The sequence below is a fragment of the Taudactylus pleione genome, unplaced genomic scaffold (assembly GCF_031769625.1).
Source record: "Taudactylus pleione unplaced genomic scaffold, aTauple2 ptg000018l, whole genome shotgun sequence".
NCBI lineage: Eukaryota > Metazoa > Chordata > Amphibia > Anura > Myobatrachidae > Taudactylus > Taudactylus pleione.
Window position 1 is genome coordinate 1,222,989 of NW_028284420.1, and position 20,927 is coordinate 1,243,915.

Genomic DNA, 20,927 nt, shown 5'->3' on the forward strand with positions numbered 1-20,927 from the left:
ACGTCATGTCCGCTATTTATTAGATTAATCGAGTACATCGACAAGGGTATGAACTGCTCGCTATTCTTGGGGTTGGTGTTTGCTACCACAATTTTGCGAGCAGTTCTGACTATAAAATAACCCAGTGACGTGGTCAATGACGCTGCTGTTTTAAATATGCACACCCATAAAACGCCCGTTTTGACCTTTAAGCACGCCTGCGTTCTGATTTCCACTCCCCATTTTCAAGCACCTTCCCCTGTTACCACCCACATACGCCTCTTTCTGTCACTCAAAATAGCAGGCATTCGCTATTTTGCGAGCACATGAATTTCGGCCGCACTGACTGGTTAGCGCATGCGTATAACGATCCGTACGCATGCGCAGTTGGGCTAACATCGCTCGGGACGAACGAGCGGCCGCTTACGAGCGGCTCTGAATCAGGCCCTTTATCTGTACATGTCTAATGGCTTCTGTGTGCTATTGAGCATTCTAAGTGGTTGGGGTTTGTGTGACTGGCACTTGTGTTCCTGGGCCAATAACCTGTTGGAATATGTGTGTACTGTTGCAGATGGTATAGCAGAGTAAATGTACACACCAGCAGATACCCTATAGTCACAGAACAGTCCAGTATGTAACAAGTGGAGGGGTTTATTTAGCAGTAACTTGAAAGTACAGCTGTAGTTTTGTTGCTTTTGTTGCATTACTTAAAACACGCACTCATGACTCCTTACATGCAAGTGTCCTAATATTTTTCCAACAGTTCTGGTGCTGGTATTCATTGAACTCAGGGTCTCATTCAGAGCCGCTCATAAGCGACCGCTCGTTCGCTCCGAGCGATGTTCGCACATCTGCGCATGCGTATGGGTTTTACTACGCATGCACGAACCAGTCAGTGCGGTCGAAAATCGTGTGCTCGCAAAATAGCGAATGCCTGCTAATTTGAGTGACAGGATGAGGCGTTTGTGGGTGGTAACAGGGGAAGGTGCTTGAAAACGGGGAGTGGTGATCCGAACGCAGGCGTGCCAAACGGTCAAAACGGGCGTTTAATGGGAGTGCATAATTAACAAAGCAGCGTCTTCGACCACGTCACTTGGTTGTCTTTTAGCCTGAACTGCTCGCATGATTGCGGTAGAAAAATCCAACCACAAGCACTGCGAGCAGTTCAGACGCCTATCGATGTACTCGATTAATCAAATAAATAGTGGAGATGATGTAGGATGCGAGCAGCCAGGGGGCGTTTTTTCCTAAATAGTGAGCGCATGTTTTGTTCGCTCGTTCAGACATAGAGGCGTCAACAGACCGCAAAGAGCGAGCGCTTAATTTAAATAGCCGGCCCCTTTTTATGAACGAGTGTTCGCAAATAGCGTCCGGCTCTGAATCAGGTCCTAATTCCATATGATCTTATATTTCACTCTCGAGTCCTTATATGGCACTCCTGGGAGCCAATGTAGAGTTGAGGATATGTCTGTTTGTGTATCTTGCTTGCTTTTACACTATACACAAAGAGGAAAGGGGGGTGAACAGTGCTATGAAACTAATGACCATTGATAATGAATAATTAGCACAATCAATGAAATAGACTAAATGAAAAACAAAATAAAACCAATCTCCTAGTGCATAATATGGAAACAGGTATAGAACACATATGAATGGCTCTAAGCGGCTTGATTGAATGAGAAATAGCTATTTATTGCTGCAATTTCATACAAATAAAAGGGGGAATGAAAACATACAATATAAAATATATGGACAAATCATCCAAACATTTGATATCCAATGGCAGTAAAAAATAAAAATGAAAATAATCCAAATGAGGGCTTAGCCGATGCCAATGGGGTGCTAGACGCTAATGAGGAAGCTGTGGGACATTCCACAGGGTAACGCGTCTAGCATCCCATTGGCATTGGCTAAGTCCTCATTTGGATCTCATCTGGACACTTGAACATTTCCTGGTCCCATTCATCTTACTCCAGTCTTTGGTATACTTATACAAGCACGCCATTGCAGCGACACCTGCGTGTTCATCGGGTCGTGAACTGCCTAAACAAGTCTGGTAAATATGTACAAGCTGGATAATATTCTGGATTATTCTATTGAGAGACCAATGACTGAGCTTTTACTTCATGTCGATTGCCAACTTGGAACTAAGATTAACAGTTAAAGCTTATTCTAGCTTTTTTTATTCGCATTATTGCATTGTTTCTACACTCATTTATTATTATTATTTTTATTATTATTTTCATTTTTATTTTTTATTGCCATTGGATAGCAAATGTTTGGATGATTTGTCCATATATTTTATATTTTTATATTGTATGTTTTCATTCCCCCTTTTATTTGTATGAAATTGCAGCAATAAATAGCTATTTCTCATTCAACCAAGCCATATAGAGGTAAGGTCAGTGCTGCTGTAATTCTGTGTGAGGGATCGATGGTAGTCAATGTTTCCGATGTTTGAGGAGGTTTTCAAGGTATTACGGATGTGAGAGAGGGAAAGTGGGCATTCATGTTGTCCTTTCGAGCGCTTTGAGATTACAATTATTAGCATACTTTTGCAGCAGACCTGAGTGCGCGATTGCAGCTGTGATCGCATCAGCGATCCTTGCCGAAAGAGGCCCAATAGCTATAGTACTGCCTGCTGCATCATCCTGTCATGTCTGACTGTTCACTCCTTAAGCGGCATATTTATTAATTATCGGGTTTTAGACACAATAATTATGATTTCTTATAGCCACTATTGGCAGAAATAATACATTATTTACAGCCCGAATGTATAAATAATAATAAAATAACCATGCAGGGACAGTGGCCCCAAAGGATAGCCCCCTTCCCCCCCCCCCCTTGGATGTAGTATTAGCGAAGTCCTCATATTAGCAGTCACTTCACTACTATATCAGGACCCTTGGCTACAGGGACATATTAAGAGAGGAGGGGGCCCATGTGCAGTCCATACATGCCTACCTTCCCGGTTTTCGCGGGAGGCACCCGATTTTTCGGGTAACCCCCCCACCCCCGGAAGGGTAGGCATTTCTCCCGCATTCTGCCCACTTCCTAGTGAAGTGGGCAGAATGAGGAGAATACCCGCGGCGATCGCGGGTCTCTGTGAAGGAGGCGGGGCTTAAACTGTGATTCTGCATGAATCACAGCATTTGACCCCGCCCCCTATGTAAATTTTACCCAATCGCGGCAATTTTACCACGAGGGGCGGGGCTTAATGACGCAAATCATCAAGCCGTGCCCCCTGCTGCTTCTCTTACCCGGGCTTCTCCCGGGAAGAGAGTATTAAAGGTAGGCAACTATGGTGCAGTCTCTGTCCAGACCCTCTCCTCTCTACCCGGCGGCCGGCAGTGCACTGAGCTCAGCAGTAGACTCTGGGCATTAGTCTGTGCCATAGTCTACTGCACATGCGCGGGTCCCTGGGGAAATGACCGTGGCAGCCATTTTCCTGGTGATTTTCCATGCGCAAAAACCTCTGGAAAATGGCAGCGGTGGCCAATTTCCATGTGATTTGTACAGCAGTGCTACCACCTACTCATGGGTGCTGGGTGTGCAGTGTGGGCTCCCCTGGACCTAGGGGCCCGTGGGTACCGCACACCCTGCACCCATTATAGATTCGCCCTTGCCTGGTGAGCTTCTTCCAGGAGAAACCCTCTCCTGGCATAACTTTTAAAAAAATAGCTCATAAACTACAGCGCCTAATGCCATATTCAGATAGTGTTAGCTGCTGGGCCAAACTGAACGCGAGCTTGGCAAATCTGACAGCTTTGCAGCCCTCACAGAAATCTATAGGGGCTGCTGTCAGAAATGGAAGGACTGCAGCACATATCAGAGATTTATACATACAGGTGATACTTAATATTTGTGGTTATCCCCCAAAACAGGTGTTTTTGGAGGATATGCTGCAAATATTATTTGATAAATAGGCCCCTACATGATAACTGCTCTTTGTACACAGTAATTTCCTAACCTATCTGTTTTGTCCTTTTAGTTCATACTCTTGGATTACTTTCTCTCTGACGGGCCTATTCTTCAAAATATAACATGAAGTTCTACCTAATTACCGGAGGAAGTCATCATTCCTCCTCTCCATATGTATCTATTCCGAAAAGCTGTTATTTTTGTGATGACAGCTTTTCGGGAAATAGATACTTTTCCTTCTCTACACTACCTTACCACAGCTGTAATCAGTGCTGCGCATGCGCTATTAAGTTCACAAAAGCGACGCATGCACAGCACTGATTACAGCTGCAGTAACTCTGTGTCCGTCCTCCTCCGCTCCCCTCCCCCACCTACCTTACCGCCTGGACCCCGACAGGCTGCAGCCATGGACCACGACCTCCCACTCGGCTTGCTGAAGATTTATTTTTTATTTATTTTTTTAAAACTTTTTTAAAGTTTTTTTTAAACTTTGTATATATATTTTTTTTAACTTTACTGTGTTCTGACGAAAGAACACAGTCAGAGCAGCAGCTGGAGTCGGAGGAGGGACCAGGGAGCTACTGAGCGAGCCGCCCAGCTGAAAGCAGGTAAGTGTACACCACTATACGCTTCCTGAGAGTGGCGTATAGTAACACCATCAAATTACGAAAATACATAATTTTCGGAATTTGATGAACAGCCTAATTTCTACATACCACACTAATGTATGGGGAGTGTGGAAATTAACGCAGGCAGACTTGAACATGAGATATCAGTGATATCTCCTGTGCTAAGGGGCCTATTCATTAAAGGTAAAAATTCAATGGAGATAATTAGCTTTAGAACTCTCATGGAGTTCTAGCTAATTATAGGTGGAATTCATCATTCCACCTCTCCATAAGTATCTATTCCGAAAAGCTGTCATTTTTGCGATGACAGCTTTTCGGGAAATAGATACTTTTCCGTCTCTACACTACCTTATCGCGTCTGGAAACAGTGCTGCGCATGCGCTGTTACATCTGTAAAACCAGCACTGCAGCACTGCCTACAGATGCGGTAAGTTTCGTACATCCTTAAAAACTTTATTTTAGTGTTGATGAATAGGCCCCTAAGTGTGTTAATGAATACTAAAAAAAACGGTAATTAAGTAAAATGTCCTTAAAACCGTTATTTTAGTGTTGATGAATAGGCCCCTGAGTTACTTACCAGTGGTCCCCCTGAGTGTATTATGCTGGGTAGGCCAGCTTATAAGTACCAGTCTGTTTCTGTTGTGTGATATTATAATTAGAGATGTGCGCCGACCCCCATGTTTTGGTTTTGGATCTGGATCTCCCCTGGTTTTGGATCTGGATTTTTTCTTAAAAAAAAAAAAAAAACTGCTAAAATCACATAAAATTGGCCTTTTTTTGTTCCTACGCTATTAATAACCTCATTAACGTTCATTTACACTTATTTCCAGTCTATTCTGAACACCTCACACCTCACAATATTGTTTTTAGGCCAAAAGGTTGCACCGAGGTAGCTGGATAACTATGCTAAGCGACACAAGTGGGCGGCACAAACATGTGGCCCATCTAGGAATGGCACTGCAGTGGCAGACAGGAAGCCAATCAGCGTTATGGTGCCCATTTGCATGTAGCACGGACCTGGGAGATCCGTGCTACATGCATCTGTGTGATTGACACAGACCTGGGACGGGTCAGTGAGACCCATCTGTGCTGCTGTGTGTTTCAATTACACAGATGCACCCACGGACCAGGAGATCCCTGCTACTTGCATCTGTGTCATTGACACAGAGCACTGACGGGTCCGTGAGACCCGTCTGTGCTGCCGCGGTTAAAAAAAACAAAAAACCTGTGTAAAAAAAAATAAAATAATGGCGTGCCCCCCCTCCAATAAAAAGAGCAACCGGCCCCGGGCATTAGTGACCCAGTGCTGGGTGTGCTTAAATACAGGGGACAAACGATGTAGGGGGTCCCCCATACTTAAGCACAACCAGCACCGGGCTAGTCAGAACCAGCCCTGGTTGCCAAAATATGGGGGACAAACGACGTAGGGGTCCCCCGTATTCTGCGCAACCAGCACTGGGCTCTGATCCGGTAATGGTTCTGTAAATACAGGGGAAAAAATGAGTAGGGTTCCCCTGTATCTTCCAGAACCAGCACCAAACTTTTTCTAGCGAGGGCCTGATGCCACAGCCAGGGGAGCCCTTTCACCAGGCCCCCCAGCCGCAGCATCAACCCTGACCGCTAGTCAGCCCAGGCTGGGGATCCCTGGAGACCCCGCCAATAAAAGTGTCCCCCCTCTCCAGGGCACCCCAGGCCCAGGCTGATAGCACGGGGCTATCCCCGCCATCCCTGGTAGCGGTGGACCCGTCAGTGCTCTGTGTCAATGACACAGATGCAAGTAGCATGGATCTCCTGGTCCATGCATGCATCTGTGTCATTGAAATACACAGCAGCACGGATGGGTCTCACTGACACATCCGTGTTCTGTGTCAATCACAGATGCATGTAGCACGGATCTCCCGGGTCTGTGCTACATGCAAATGGCCACCATAACACTGATTGGCTAAGAGCCGTGACAGACAGCTCTGTCAGCCAATCAGCGCTTTGCCCATTGAAAGCAAAGGCATTTTTAAAAATGGCAGCTCAAGGCAAAACCTTGAGATCCGACACAGAGGATCGAGAGGTTGTGCCTTGATTAGGCAGGAGGAGAGATCCGAGGGGCGCCTCGGATCACCCCGGATCCCCGACATTCGGGTGGGTTCGGTTCTCAGGGAACCGAACCAGCTCATCCCTAATTATAATCAGTTATGCTCATAATAATAATAATGGAAAATATATTGGTGGTCAGAGAGTGGGATGGGAGTCAGAGCACATAGATGGGGAATGGCCGAGGTGGTCGACTGAGAAAGGACAACAGAGGAAGAAATAACAGTCAGTAATTAGTAGGTAAAAGCAGTTAGATAAGGCAGTAATTACAGTAGATAATAAGGCAGTAAATACAGTAGGTAAAGTCTAATGGGTGATAGTTTAGGGGTGTAGAGGGACAAGTTCACAGCAATGAGAGGACTCACCCCAGGAGCCCATCTGGCAGACAGAGAACCCGGAGGAGACATGTGGCCAAGATGGGGTGGGCAGGAGGTCCCGGCACTTCAACAGCCCCAGCCCAAGGAGAAGAGCAGGATGGAGGCAGTAGTGACCATTGAAAACAGCAGAGGTAGTGCACGACCCTAAGGTGAGTACCGGCAGGGTAGCTCAGGTGGGAGGTCCCAGTGAGCCACAGAAGAAGGAGGCAGAATCACATTGGAGTGAAGGAGATCAGAAGCGGAGCAGGAAGGGAGAACTGAGCCATGGTCCCTGTTAGCAGCAGCGGGCGGGGATGAGCGGAGCAGCCGCCGCCAGGGTCTGGATAGCAGCGGAGAGACTCACCAGAGTCAAGAAAATGGAGAGTAGAGTCACGGTACCAGTAGCAGCTGCAATGTTGTTAATTGGGCAGAGACAGTGAGTGCAGGTACTTCTGGGTTCCAGTGGTGATCAGAGAAGGTGAGAGGAGTGGAGAAGCAGTACACGGGTGGGTGTAAAATAGGGAGTCCAGGAGAAGGTGTGTTGGACCCCAGGCACATGCTTGCAAATTGTGAAGAAACTTCAAGGACACTGCAAATTAAGAAGTGCCAGTATGTCATACTGTCTCATACTGGTACACTTCAAGGACTGTTTGAAGAACAATATTAACATTTACAAAAAGTAACTGCTAATATTATAAGAGAACTACAAATACGACCATTTGTTATTCTAATGGTGATTAAATATCAAGCAGAATTAGTCTGGTACGGGGAAATGGATAAGCAAGAGAGGCAGATGCCCTAGGCACAACAAGCTTTGTTCCACCAGTTAATACAATTCATGTTTTTCCTGCTTAGAAATACCAACAAGAGAATTGGTTCAGTAATGTTTGAAACTGGTCACCATCAGCAAGGATCATGTTTCTGGTTTTCCATTCCTTTTTGAAAGAATTTAAGTACACATTGAAAGATAAAATGAAAGCCATATAGCATTGCTAAGTAGCAACAGGGGCATATTAGAATTGTTTCACCATCATCAATTATGTATTCTAGCTTATGTACAGTATAAGGATATATATATATTGTGATAGACGCACTGGTAAAGTGGTTAATGGCAGATATGTTTGGGTTTTTGGTCTATGTGTTTTAAACCCCCAGGAAAAGTCTGTTCTGCTAAACAGATTAGAGTGTCGGCTTTTGGTAAAAGACGGATAATACGTCCTGGAGGTGTGGATGTGAGGGTGAATGGAGGGCTGATTACTACCTGAAGCTGTGGGAGGCTCATATAAGCTGTGTGAGGGTTTAGTTCAGGGTCTCATTTAACTGCGGAGATCAAGCAGGCAGGCTTGTTCAAGAGACACTATGATGTACCATTTGTAAGTACTGTGCATATGCCTATGTTGTGGTGAAGGCAGTAGACTCTGCCTTGGTGAGATAGGGAATCTACTGTCTAGTTAGTGCCCAGACGGGCTAGGATTTATTTTTATTATTTATATTTATATTGCACAATAAAACCTAGCTGCGGCTAGTTTGCACGCAAACCTGGACTGGGGTGCTGATTCCTGGCTGCTGTGTATTTGGAGGTGGCCATCTACCCCAGGTGAGGAACCTCCTACCCCAATCCTCTAACAATATACTGTATATATATATCTCTCAAATTACCGTCCCATCTCCCAGCTAACATGCCCCTCCAAGCTACTTCAGAGACTTGCTTACACCCGCCTCACACAATTTCTTCACTCGCACAACTTATTGGACCCACTTCAGATAGGCCTTCGTTCCCTGATCTGGTCAATGCTACGTCTAAAGGACATTACTCACTTCTTATTCTTCTATGACTTAAAACCCAAAAAGCTAAAGTAGAAGTGTTTCAAGTATCACAAGTTAGGACATAAGTCCTCAGAGTGCAGAGCAAGTGAACCAAGTGGTACTTCATCAGACACCCGTGATAGAAGTAATTAATTAGCATTGAATAAATGGATTCAGGAGCCACAAGGCACTTAAACTGTAACATAAGCTGGTTCAAGTCACTAAAGCCATGTGATTCTGTGAACGTCAGGGGAATAGGAAACAAAGAATCAGAGGCAAAACAGTTGTCACAGACTTAGAAAATGTATTATATGTGCCATATCTAGGAACCAATAATTGCCTACACACCAGAATAGAATGGTGTGAGCGTAAGAGCAGAGAACAATTGTTGAAAGAGCACAAACTATTTTAAGTGATGCACACCATATTGCCCAGGATCCCTTATAAATTCAACTGGTTGTTCCTTGCATCATGTACCTGTTACCATTAACCCTGTGTTGACCTGTACCTGCTTCTACCGGTTAATACACCAAATTCTTGCTTAGCTTTATCTGCCGCGTGGTTTGACCTTGATCGCACAATGCTGATACCTAGGATCTGATAATAAAAAGCTCCTACAGAGTTAGTACTACCTGGTTCCTTTTTCAATACTCTAACAACACTACAAGCCCTTCTATGAATACTGAGAAATAGGAGACGTGCAGACTGACCAAACCGCACACAAGTGACATGGAGGCAGGGATGGACTGGGCCGCTTGGGATTCAGGGAGATCCCTGGTGGGCCCCACTGATTTGTAGTCATGCCCTCTATGGAGGGAGATCAGGGCACATGATGCACTGCAGCTGTCATCATGGCTGTTTTGACTGAGCTGGCCGACAGCTACATCCATGCCACCATGCCCGAAGCGTGGTGAGTGAAGCGAGCATGGGAGGGGACACTTTTGGCCACCAGTTCTGAACCTTGCCCCTCCCCCTTTTGTCGTGGGTCACATGTTTGTGACATCAGAGGTCCTGTACAGCACCTCGTTCTAGACCTAACCTTGCACCCCTGCTCCTAGTCGCAGCATCCATTCTCCCTGTCTGCTGTCCCTTCCCCTCTCAGTCCCATCACTGCTGCTCATAGTCTACTGTTGCTCCCCTTTCCAGTCCCAGCTCTCATCTCCCAGTCTGCTGTCACTTTCCCTCCCAGTCACAACACCCCTGATCTCAGTCCCAGCACACATCTATTGTCCCCTCCCTCCCAGTCCCAGCACTCTTGCTCCCATTCCCATCACCCGTCTCCAGTCTGCTGTCACTTCCTCTCCCAGTAGCAGCATCCCTTCCCCACTCTGCTGTCCTTTCCCCTCCCAATCACAGCAACCCTATTCCTAGTCTGCTGTTCTTTCCCTTTCTAGTCCTGCAACCCATCTCCCAGTCTGCTATTCTTTTCCCTCCTAATCACAGTGGGATCATCGGGCTCCCGAGGTAGGTCTAATGACAGGCATTGGGATTTCGATGTCATTAGTACCTTGCCAGGATTTGACAGTCAGGGAAGCCGGTGGTCGGCATTTTGACCGTCGGCTTCCTGACTGCATCCCGTCACAGCACCCCTGCATCCCGTCACAGCACCCCCTGCTCCCAGTCCCAGCACCCGTTTCCAGTCTGCTGTCATTTCCTCTCCCAGCTGCAGCTTCCCTTCCCCCACTCTGCTGTCCTTACCCCTCCCAATCCCAGCAACCCTACTCCCAGTCTGCTGTTCTTTTCCCTCCTAGTCACAGCACCCCTGCTCCTAAATTACTGTAAGTTACCAACAGATGCCCAGAGGAAAGTTTGGTTGATTTATAGGATAAATGTGTGAACATTCAGCGACATTTTTTTCTTTTGGGCCCTGATCTGCAATCAAGTCATAATCCCAGAAAATTATTTACCATGTTCTGTCATGTGCTAGATTAATAACAGTCACACTCTCCGATGAACACCTTGGAATTCATACTGTATATGGTATATACACAATACAAGCCTCATGTTCTTTAGTGAAGAGGACTTCACTGTACGCAACAGCCATATCTAATCTTGATACAATACGACCAGTGTCTGCTCCAGGTGTGGGGTTGCAGCGGAGTCCAAAATTCAAATAGGGGAGTCACACCAACTGCCAGTGAGTCCCAGCCATCTATGTTTGGCAGCATTTGAAATTACAGTTCATGTGGCTCCCCAATTTGAATTTTGGACTGTGCTGCAGCCCACCTCTGGAGCCGCCACTGAATACGAAAGTCCTTTTATAGAGTAACTTGGTGTTTCATGACACTGTGTCCAGTGCAGCTATTTACATAGGGTTGCTGCCTGGCATGAATTTTAGTATCCTGATCAGTAAAATGGGAATCTACATTAGTAAGACAGATGTAAGAAACTATGGGCCTGATTCAGATTTGTACACTAATGTCACTGCATCTGTATATGCAACTGTGATGCAGCTGCCGGGAGATGTATTGAGACGCTCACCTGCAGCTTTGCAAATCCAAGCTTGTGCCTAAACTGTCACAGCATCTAAGTACAATGACGCAGCATCGGTCACAGATCATTCAATTGTTGCAGTCCTGAGTGAGTCTATGGTCCAGCATAATGGATGTGGTAATTGAGATGCCGGAGCCATATTCCTAACTTACGGGATCGTAGTCTTAGGGTGAGACAGGCAAAGATCGCGATGCGTCTGCATTCCTTGCTGCCAATCCCTGTTACCTCCGCCAAATGCTCCCTGCCTGTCAATCACACTGTGAATAAATACTCGCTGCAAGCGACTAAGGTGATGTACCTTGACGCATGCGAAGTGCGAATGAGATACCTGCACAGACGACTGATAATCACTCAACTGCGAAAACTTCTGCGAAAACTTTAGCGTACAACTCTGAATCAGGCTTTATATAAATTAAAACCAGTTCAGCCAGACACTGCAGATTTTGATGCTATAATAGCAGCAGCTTCCAGGACTATAGCAGTGCATTTTAAGCTTCTACAGGCTCACAAAGAGCTACACTTTGTTTAACTCATCAGCAATTTCAGGCGCATCAGTACATCTCTGTTACTGTCTCGCAGCTCCATTGGGTCCGTTCTACTCAGGCAGAGAAGTGGTAACTGCCAGAATGTAATAACACAAAGTGACTCTGCTTTCTATGCAGGTCTTGCTCTTCCCTCAAGTTAGCTGTCAGCCTTGTTCTTGTCACCTTGTGCAGCCAAGGACCTGCAAGTTCATGTAGAAGAGAGAAGATTGATGTTGTGACATTCCCAGTGCCCACGCTGGCTCCAATAGATTGCAGGCTGCATTAGTAAGGAGTTAGGTGCAGGGGTGTGTGTGGAGGGAGCTACTGTCTTAGGCTGTTTGCAAGTGACCTCTGGAGGACTCTCAACTGCATCCCCCACCCAAATGCTTCACAACGCCCTTGTAACAACAACAACATAATCAATTCTATCTTATGCAGGACAGATTAGCCATCAGTATATCACAGTACCGTTTTTGTTTTTCACTTGTATGGTTATCTCTGATATCCAGAAACCATTTTTCAGTATTGCACACTGATATATTTAATACACTGCAGTGGTGTATATATAAATATAAGCAGATAATTGGTTTTCAACCTGCCTTGGTTTCTCATTACATGCAGACAAATACATTCTACTTGTGGTTGGGAAATTGGGATTAGGAATGAGGAGCATAGCATTCCTCTTTATCATGGAGTGAGAGGGTTTCTTGAAACATACATAATTACCTTTAGAAACAATCCAATATTTTAGATATAATGCATACAAACTTGTATATTATGTTCACATTAATTTACTTCTTCAAACAGCTATATGTATTCCTATAGGCAGTAACATGCATCATACTTTGGGGCCAATTCATCATAACGGACCCCGATAATTAACATCCTAACTCGCCACTGCTGCTGTAGCAATTCATCATTGCTCCGGCGCGGTAACAGCTGATGCGAAATCAGTGGCCCCCGCGAGCGACTTCACTGCTCCTTTTCGGAGCAGTGAATCCTTTCACAGCTCCTGTCGGAACAGTGACGGGAGTGCGCATGCATGACTTACAGGCCACGCATGTGCACAAGAGCCCCGACGTCTGGTGGAAGGAGCCGGTCAGGGGCGGAGGGATCCGAAAGGATCCCTCTTCTCAACCCGGACCTTCTTCCCATAGAGAATAATGGGTTGCGATGCCGGGGCAGGAGCATTCGCCACCCGCAAAGAAGCTTTTCTTGGAGCTTGATGAATACTGATCCCATAATAGCGGGACCATTCTGCAAGAGGAAGGTGAGTAGGAGATATCTGTGATATCTCCTGCTTTATCCTAGTGATGAATGACCCGATAACTTAATTTTCACAACTGTAGGTGAAAATTTGCATTTCTCACCTGCTTTTGTGAAATTTAAGTGATGATGAATAGGCCCCTTAGGGATCTAATTATGAAGCGTAGATAAGCCAAGCCTCCAGAAAAAAATGTGCTCTCTGTGCTTTTCTCCTTTTTTTTGCTCCATCCCCATCAGTAGCGGAATTTGTGAGCGGTGGGCCCAGGTGCAAAACTATGCTTTCTTCCGCCTCACTCCAAGTACATAATATGCCACACTGCAGTATGTGACAAGTAGAGGCAGAGGGAGGCAGGGGGAGATGTACTAAGCTCTGGCAAGTGCTAAATTGGAAAGTGATAAACTACCAGCCACCCAGCTCCTAACTGTCATGTGCTAAGCGAGCCACCGTGCCCAAAGAGTGGCGAGCGAACAGCGGCCTCTACTATGTCTCTGAGTGGGAAGCTGTGTGTGAATTAGAGGCAGTACGCTGCAGTGATCATCGGAGCTGATAGGCGGCAGGACTCCCCTATCGGTCCAACTCAGATGTCAGACTGATGTGGCTGCACACACACAGGCTCAGCGCCACCTCCCTAAGGTAAGGTACAGGTCTCAGGCGATGGGGCCCACACTGCTCCCAGTGCTGGGCCAGTGGTCCGGCATTGAACAAAATGGTCAGATGGTGGTCCAGGAGAAAACTCATTGCTTGTCTGGACAGTACACTAGCTGCACCAGTTGAAGTTCCACCCTGGAAGAAATGCAGGTAGGATGTGATTTAAAACTTTAATATGCTGATTATGTGACTTGCTATAGAAATGTCAGTTAGTAACTGCTGGGTCTATTTACCAAGTAGTGTTAGGAGACAGAGTGAAAAGTGATAGGAAAGTGATAAGGCGCCAGCCAATCAGCTCCCAACTGTCATTTTTCAAACACAGGCTGTGAGATGACAGTTGGGAACTGATTGGCTGGCACCTTCTCTTTCTTATCACTTTTCACTCTGTCTCCTAACACTGCATAGTAAATAGACCCCTGTATCAGTTAATATGCCTACTGACCTTGTAAGGTAAGCTTATTTGAACCTACAGTACATGATAGATAGAGTACAAATAATGGGCCTGATTCACTATGGATCGCTATTATGACCGCAGCTGCGATTATGCACATAGGTCTGTTGCGAAAATATGCTAATGAAAAGCCATCGCACAGCCAGCATAGAGCTGCCCACTACTGCCCACTCTCACTTCTGTAAGACCTCGCAGTGCTGTGCAGGGCCGTAACTAGGGTAGTGCGACTTGTGCCCTGGCACAGGGCACTGCAGGACAAGGGGGCACTGTACGGCCCTATCAATTTTCTGTTTATTATCATTCTCACTTGTACCTTCCTCTTATTTTATCCCCAACATCTCCTGGCCTCCCCTATCTCTTCCCTGGCCCTTTCCCATGAGGTCTTGCCCCTTTTTTGGATGCATTATGGCCCTCATTCAGAGCCGTTCGCTATTTGCGTTCGTTCGTTCAAAAACAAGGGGTGGCTATTCAAATGATCCGTTCGCACATTGCAGTCTGTTCACACCTCTAAGTCTGAACGAGCGAGCAAAACATACGCTCGTTTATTTGTTAAAAACGCCCCCTGGCCGCTCGCACCATACGTCATGTCCGCTATTTATTAGATTAATCGAGTACATCGAACAGGATATGAACTGTTCGCTATTCTTGTGGTTGGTTTTTTCAACCGCTATTTTGCGAGCAGTTCTGAATTAAAAAAAACCAAGTGACGTGGTCAATGACGCTGCTATATTAATTATGCACACCCATAAAACGCCCGTTTTGACCTTTAAGCACGCCTGCGTTCTGATCTCCACTCCCCGTTTTCAAGCACCTTCCCCTGTTACCACCCACATACGCCTCATTCTGTCACTCAAAATAGCAGGCACTCGCTATATTGCGTACAAACGATTTTCGGCCGCACTGACTGGTTCGCGCATGCGTACTAAAAACCGTACGCATGCGCAGATGTGCGAACATCGCTCGGAACGAGCGTACTGCCGCTAGCGAGTGGCTCTGAATGAGGGCCTATGTCCCTATTTGAAAAATAGGGGGGGCACCAATGCTCTTTCTGGTAAAAAGTCTAGTTACAGCTCTGGTGCTGCGTATACATTGGAAACATCAAGAAACATTGGCCCCTCATGCACAATTACAACAGGTCTGATCTTACTCAGAAATTGCTAACCTCATCGCACGCAGTGAGTACTCAAGCTGCGTATGCCGTTGCAGTGGCTAATTTATGCACGCTCCTGTGTAGGAAGGGATGAGGTCATGGGTGGGGGATGGAGGGTTGTGAGGGGGTACGGGGGGAAGATGTGGTGATATGTAGGTGGGTGTTAGCAAAGATGAAAGAAATACTGATAAGTGGTGTGGGATCCAAACCTATTTAATTCAATTGGTAGGAATACTTGGTGCTAATCGTGGTGGTCACCAACGCGTTTTGGCTTGATAAAGGCACGCAAGCCGAAACGCGTTGGAGACCACCACGATTAGCACCAAGTATTCCTACCAATTGAACTACTGCAGTCTATTCTCCACCTAACTTCTACCCGTTCCACCCGGGGCCCACACGCTGACCCCACGGGCTCGTGGGATTGACCAAGCACGTGGACCTCCGCATCACCCCATCACCATCCAGTGACTGTCACAGTTGGTCATCACAGGCACCCGTCCGCCAAACACTCCGCGGGACCGCGGAGGCTGCTAACACTGCCTGGCCAACCATTGGGATCACTACAATTACTACTCCCCACCGTGGACCATTCCCCTCCTACCGGTAGGTAAGCATATCCCCAAAATCAGTGCGGGATGCCACCAACTGCAAGATACCCTGGCTACAACAACATTACCACACCCTGGTTGCTATAAGTCTGTTTGACCATAGGTCCAGCAGGGGGACGTGCAGGAGTGAGGACCGCACGCCAAAGGAGCCCCCTAAAATAGTCCACCCACCCCCCCAACCGTGGGCTACACCGAGACTATCACTACCATCCACTATATTTGAATCCACCAACGGAACAACCTAGGGAGCATTGTATCTACCCAATAAATAGGTTTGGATCCCACACCACTTGTCAGTATTTCTTTCATCTTTGCTAACACCCACCTACATATCACCACATCTTCCCCATGCACCCCTCCCCCCCCTCACACCCCTCCATCCACCATCCCCCACCCACGACCTCATCCCTTCCTACAAAGGAGCGCACGTATACCCATTTTATCTACCGCATCAACCTAGCAGGAATTGGTACTCTTGCCCTACGTTGCAGCACCTAGCCACCCTAGACACCTCCCCGCCACCCCTTTCCCTGACACATAGGACCCCATCCTATCACCATAACTAGAAGCGCAGCCCACCCCTATAAAGTTTGCTAATTTATGCACGCCCATGCGGTGGCATTCAAATATACAGATACGCCTGTGTTTCTCCGACCACTCCCCCATCACCACCCCCAAATGCTGACATCCCGTTCCTCAGTCTGCAATGGCTTTGTATCTGCGTAGGTGATCGCTGTGCGATCGCAATGCTAACTCACGCATGCGCACTGCAGTGCATACACATGCACAGTACCACCGATCTGCGTACGCAGTTCTTATCCGTGATAAATCAAGCCCACTGTACAGTATACCTTACATAAATAGTTAGCAATGGCAAAATGCATGCAGGTGATTTCTCAACTTAATAAACTGACCATGGGGTCTATGTACTAAGCTTTGGAGAGCGATAAAGTGGATTCCGTTAAAGTACTAACCAATCAGCTCATAACTGTCAATTTATAGGCTGTGTTTGAAAAAAGACAGTAAGCAGCTGATTGGTTGGTACTTTATGTCCATTCACTTTATCTCTCTCCAAGGAATAGTACATTGACCACCATGTGACTGGTTACATCATAAATAGCCTTTGTGATGTCACACAGCTTTGGTAGAAAGGTCTCCATTTTGTAGAGAACTGTCAGTTATCAACTGTAACTGCTGACATGACATGTCACAATCTAAGGTATGCTTATTTTAACTTAAATGTTTTATATGAAAATAATGATAGATAGATAGATAGTAAAATGCAAGTAGGGTGTGATTTATTACCGTAATAGGCTGACCATGTGACTTCCTACAAAACTGTCAGTTATCAACTGTATCTGTTAATATGTATACTTACCTTGCAACGTAAGCTTATTTTATCCTAAATGATAGATAGATAGATAGATAGATAGATGGATAGATTATTATATCATTAATAGATAGCAATGGCAAAATGCATGCATGAGTTGATTTTTCACCTCAGTATTCTGATTTTGTGACTTGCTACATCATGAACAGCCTTTGTGATGTCACTCAGCTTGGTAGGAAAATCACCATTTTGTAGAGAACTGTCAGTTAACAACTGAATATGCTGATATGACATGTCACAATGTAAGGTATGCTTATTTTAACAAATAATTTATATTTGAAAATGATATATAGATAGAGAGAGAAATATAGTAATGGTGAAATTCAGGTAGAATGTGATTTATAAAAATAAGCTGACCATTTAGGTTTAGAATTGTTAGTTATCAACTGTATCTGTTAATATGTCTACTGATCTTGTAATGTAAGCTTATTTTAACCTAAATGATACATAGATACAAAGATTATAGATTGATAATAATTACATCATTAATAGATAGCAATGGCAAAATGTATGCAGGATGAGATTCTTCACCTCAGTATTCTGCCTAGGGGGCCTATTCATCAACACTAAAATAACGGTTTTAAGGACATTTTTCTTAATTACCGTTATTTTAGTATTCATTAACACACTTAACACAGGAGATATCACTAATATCTCCTGGTTAAGTCAGCCTGCGTTAATTTCCATGGGGATGTAGAATTTGATGGTGTTACTATACGCCACTCTCAGGTGGCGTATAGCGGCTTACACTTCCTGCTTTCAGCGTGAGCAGGTCCTCCTCGGCTCCCTCCGTCGCTCCCAGGGCCATCTCTACCTATAGGCTAAATGGGCAGTTGCCCAAGTGCCCCAGGATTCGAAGGGCCCCAGGATTCCAAGGGCCCATGGCCGTTAGCTCCCTACCCCCCATCGCATAGCTGCCACTGCTAATAGACCTGCATGGGGAGGAGGCAGAGGCAGATACCGACTCAGGGGGAAAGTAGTGGCGGTGCAGCCGATGTATTGCAACGGGGCCCGCTGTGGTGCAGGGGTCCATAGCCACCACTGCACCCCCGCTAGTGTCCCCCAGGCCCCAAGTGTAGGGCAGACTGCAGTGAGAGCGGTCTGTCCCACAAACTTTACAAACACGCAGCCGCCAGCGGCGGCTGTGTGTTTGTTATAGCAGCCAATCAGAGTCACATAGACTCTCATTGGCTGCTGCGTCATCCACGGAGGAGTCGGCTAGAGCTCACTCATGAGCTCTGCCTTCCGGCTCCCCCCACAGCGGGTGATGGAAGAGACGTCATCCCCATATTGCAGAGCAAGCGCGGGCTCGGAGTGGACAGCGGCGGTCGTCGGGAGGAGCGGGGATCAGGTAAATTGCTTTTTTTTGTGTGTGTGTGTAAGGGAGCATGGGGACTCGCAGAGCATAGGGGGGCGCTACTGGGGGCACTGTATGGGGATGGTGGCCACTACTGGGGGCATTGTATAGGGGGAGGCACTACTAGGGGCACTATATAGGGGGGTCGCTACTGGGGGCACTGTATGGGGAGGGTGGCCGCTACTGGGGGCATTGTATGGGGATGGTGGCCACTACTGGGGGTATTGTATGGGGGGGACTACTACTGGGGGCAATGAATAGGGGGGATTACTACTGGAGGCACTGCACAGGGGGGATTACTACTGGAGGCACTGCACATGGAGGATTACTACTGGGGGCACTGTAAAGGGGGATTACTACTGGGGGCAATGCATAGGGGGGATTACTACTGGGGGCACTGCATAGCAAGGATTAATACTGGGGGCACTGCATAGGGGGACTACTACTGGGGGCAATGCATAGGAGGATTAGTACTGGGGCCACTGCATAGAGGGGACTACTACTGGGGGCACTGTATAGGGGGACTACTACTGGGGGCAATGCATAGGGGGACTACTACTGGGGGCACTGAATAAGGAGGACTACTACTGGGGACACTGCACAGGGGACTACTACTGGGGGCACTGCATAGGGGGATTACTACTGGAGGCAATGCATAGGGGGGACTACTACTGGGGGTACTGCATAGCGGGGATTAATACTGGGGGCACTGCATAGTGGGGATTAATACTGGGGGCACTGCATGGGGGGACTACTACTGGGGGCAATGCATAGGAGGATTAGTACTGGGGCCGCTGCATAGGGGGGACTACAACTGGGGGCAATGCATAGGGGGACTACTACTGGGGGCACTGAATAAGGGGAATTACTACTGGGGCCACTGCATAGGGGAAAGTACTCCTGGGGGCACTGCATAGCGGGGATTAATACTGGGGCCACTTCATAGCGGTGATTGATATTGGGGGCACTGCATAGGGGGACTACTACTGGGGGCAATGCATAGGAGGATTAGTACTGGGGCCACTGCATAGAGGGGACTACTACTGGGGGCAATGTATTGGAGGACTACTACTGGGGGCACTGAGTAAGGGGGACTACTACTGGGGACACTGCATAGGGGACTACCACTGGGGGCACTGCATAGGGGGATTACTACTGGGGGCAATGCATAGGGGAGACTACTACTGGGGGCACCGCATAGCGGGGACTACTACTGGGGGCACTACATAGGGGGGACCACTCCTGGGGGCACTGTATAAGGGGCACTACTGGGGGCACTGCATAGGAAACTTGGTGTACTGTACATGTTCAGACTGTGACTTGTGTTTCTTTCCTGTAAATGACTTCTGTTTTTCTGCCGATAGCCAACAACCCCCCCTCCCCCTCAGCACAGCCTCCACCGATAGCATCCCATCCCCGGCAGAAGATTGTATAATAGGGGCCCCAGTGCATTGCTTTGCCCAGGGGCCTGCACTACTGTTAAGACAGCCCTGGTCACTCCCTGGTCCCTCCTCTGGCTCAAACTGCTGCTCTGTGTTCTCCCGGAATCAGTATGATTTACCGCCGGGAGCCCCTAACCTAACCCTACCCCCCGCAGCTGTCCGCTCCCGGCACCCAGCTTACCTTCGATCGGTAAGCCAAGTGTCGGGCTCCCGACGTAGGTCTAATGACAGGCGTCGGGATTTCGACGCCTGTCATTTGTACTTTGCTGGGATTAAGCAGTCGGGAACCGACCGCCGGCTTCCCGACTGCTTCCCGTTCTCCCCGCAGAACACAGTAAAGTTTAAAAAAAAAACCCCAGTAAAGTTTAAAAAAATAAATAAATCTTCAGCCGGAAGGTCGGGGTCCGCAGCTGCAGCTTGTGAGTCAGTGACAGACGGTCAGGTAGGTGGGAGTGGGGGTGGGGGGGGGGAGACGAGTCAGACGGACATAGAATTACCACAGCTGTAATCAGTGCTGCGCATGCACTGCTTTTGTGAACGTAGTGGCAAATGCGCAGCACTGATTACAGCTGCGGTAAGTTAGAGCAGGCAGGGAAAAGTATCTATTTTCTGAAAAGCTGTCATTTTTCGGAATAGATACTTATGGAGAGAAGGAATGATGAATTCCTCCGGTAATTAGATAGAACTCCATGCAAGTTCTAAACCTAATTACGTCCATCGATTTTTAAGTAATGATGAATAAGCCCCTCTGTGACTTGTTACATAATAAACAGTATTTGTGATGTCACTCAGCTTTGGTAGAAAGGTCTAAACAGAACTGT

At 47.0% G+C, this 20,927-nt stretch overlaps 1 protein-coding gene across 1 annotated transcript in view; it reads right to left on the minus strand.

Moving 5' to 3' along the window:
* CRHR1 (corticotropin releasing hormone receptor 1) overlaps positions 1-20,927 on the minus strand; it is a 215,463-nt gene that overhangs the window by 30,781 nt on the left and 163,755 nt on the right. The window lies entirely within an intron of this gene.